Source organism: Fragaria vesca, linkage group LG4, assembly GCF_000184155.1.
Source record: "Fragaria vesca subsp. vesca linkage group LG4, FraVesHawaii_1.0, whole genome shotgun sequence".
Classification (NCBI taxonomy): Eukaryota; Viridiplantae; Streptophyta; class Magnoliopsida; order Rosales; family Rosaceae; genus Fragaria; species Fragaria vesca.
In genome coordinates this window covers 3658203-3660991 of record NC_020494.1, presented here as the reverse complement: position 1 = coordinate 3660991, position 2789 = coordinate 3658203, and the positions used below count along the sequence as shown (strand labels likewise).

At 42.8% G+C, this 2789-nt stretch overlaps 1 pseudogene; it reads right to left on the bottom strand.

Moving 5' to 3' along the window:
• Nucleotides 1-273: 273 nt before the first annotated feature.
• LOC101298598 lies at nucleotides 274-1537 on the bottom strand (annotated as a pseudogene).
• Between the last annotated feature and the right edge of the window lie 1252 nt (nucleotides 1538-2789).

Sequence of the window (2789 nt, the reverse complement as noted above, 5' to 3'; positions counted from 1 at the left end):
CGAGACAACATTAAGCGTATCTAATTTCATCATTCATTGATGGACATCCAAAGGGGAGTGTTATAAATATTATAATTTACGTGGTTGTCCACGTAATTACTCATTAGTTATATAATCTGATATAAACCCTACCTCTATATAAAAAGGCTAATGAGAATGAATGAGTAGACTTGTACCTCCTTCCAACTATCCTCTATGTGTGTTCTCTTCTTCTTTTCTTTACTTTAAAACATAACATAGAAACTTAATATTAAACATAGAAACCAAATCGGCTCAGTTGGTCTTGCTGCATTCCCTCCTTATCTCCCCATCGCCTCCGGACGTCTTGATCCCAATGGCCCCCATCTTGACAATGGATGCAACGAATTCCGACTCAAACGAGGCCTCCAGGTTGAGGTAAGCCTCCACCACCGCTTCAGTGGCCGGGTCCTCCATCAGTTGTGCGTCCGACGCCAGCACCGCGAAGCCACGCCTGATGTTGTCGAAGTGCTTTCTGTCAAAGATGTTATTGGTTGCCGGATCAAGTGAGGTTCTCTTATTGACGTCTCCTCCTAGGGGGCAGTTGCTCTCAAGCTGCGGTAGAAACACCGGACTGATTGCCGGGTCCGGCTTGCTGGTCTCTTTGAAATTATACAGCCTGTTTTTCATGAAGAAACAGGCTGTAGTTCCAATTGTATGTGCTCCTGCATTAAGAACAAACACGAAAATTAGATTAGTCATAGTCATACATAGGCTCATTTTTGCTAAGTAAAAACAGAGGAGGAGTTTCAACGCAAATTATACTCACCGGCGGTGAGAAGAACTAGGTCCTTCTCCCTCAGCCCTTTCTCCGCAAACTTCTGCTTCAGCGCCTTTATGGGGTCGTCTACGTCCGGCATTCTGGAGGCGTGATCGGCATTGGAGACCCGACCGTCCTTTCGGCCGGTCGGGACCTCGTAAAAGGGACCCTTCGCCTGAAAAATTGAAAACAAAAACCGAATCAGTGCCAGATGATCAGATCACATTCAACATTTAGTTTTTAAACACAAGCAGGAGGAGTTGAGACTTACCAAAGCTACGGCGTCTCGTGACGCAAGAGCAACTATGTCTGCACAAGACACACTCCTTGGCAGACCTCCTCAAGCTTGGCCTTGGCTTGGTCGATGACGTCGAAGCCTCGAACTCCGGCGTGCGCAGGGGCTAACTTCTCGGGGTTCTCGCCAGAGTCGAGGAGTATGGATCCATCGCAGCCCTGTATTCATCACACACAACAGTCAGAACTTGCATGTTTGAGATAAGAATCAAAAAGCAAACAAGAAACTAATAAGGTGAAGAGAGGACTACTCACGTCCACAAAGCAGTCATGAAATTGGAGCCGGAGGAGGATCGGAGGGGTCTGAGGGTCGGCCCTTGCCGCCTCTCTCACCGCGGCGGAGATGATGGACTCCGCGGCAGGGCAGGAAAGGTTATAAAACCCAACCTGCACTGCGGCTCCACATCCAGCCACACCGAAAAAGAATAGCAGCAGAACAAGAAGGACGATTTTGGGGGTAAGCATTTTGGAATGTGGTGTGAGAGTGAAGGAGGAGGGACTGAATTTAAGAATTAAAAGCGGGAGACTCTACTTGGTGAAGCGAGAAGAGTTTGAAAAAGGATTGAGATTGAACAATGGCAGGCAATGTATTTATAGAGGTTACAAGCAGCTTGGCCAACTCTACTTGGTTTCATCATATAGCTGAATTTGGAGGAATCTTTTCGATTTCTCACCATGGAGATCGAAACGTCTGCAGATGGATTTCCCATAAACGAGGGCAAGCTAATTTTGTCGTTTGTTCAAGATTAGTTCCTAAGGAAGAAGAAATGCTAATCGATCAGTAGTCTCCTAGACTGGTGGTTTTACATTTCAATTTATACACATGCATACCCCCACGTTGTGGACCAAGACAGAACTTAATTATAAAATTGTTAGTGTTTAGACTAGCACTGGTGCAAGCATATTCCTTCTTATCATCAATCTTTAGCAAACTGGGAAAGCTTTCCTGTAATAAGTAGGAAAAATGTAAAGCTGTCTTGCAATTTGATTTCTCCAGAATTGTTTGTCTTCAGCTTAGCTCAATGTGAATTAGGTTAGCTAAATGTAAAGGAATCTGTACCTGTAAACATGCTGATCAATCTTACTACATTTTTTCCCCCTTTGATCTTGTTGTATGCGATGTATCTTCAATAGTGGGAACTTATTTGGTCATATGTGGGGACTCCAGAAGATGTCAATAGTATAGGAATTGGCATTGACGTTGAAGGAATTGATTTACAGCTGGGATTAACATTTCTATACACACAATAATTAGATTGATGTGCATTGTGTAACACAACAATTTTCATGACAGATGTTTTTATGTTGTGTATTATTGAGGCACAATTGTTACATCGAGTTATGCCTGTACAACTGGTCTGACTACATTTCCATTGGGTTCTTACATTTTGTTCCTGGTTTTTCATTAAGTTATGCCTGTACAACTGGTGTTCTGGCAAAGCTAGTAGCTCATGATGTCCATATGCAACAGTATAGTAGGCTATTGTAAGCAATCAATTGAATAGAGAATAATGGTCTGATCGTATATCATGATTAGAATTCACAATCACTATAAGTTTTCAGTCATAGCCTGTTTTTATCTTTTCGTAGTTGCTTTTGCTGCGAATTAACTTTAACGAATTGGATGCATTTTTCTCAGAAGAGAGATCTCAGTTGAAGTCCATAACTAGACATAATTAAAGCCCGAAGTGTTATCGGATGGGTACGTTTAATGTTC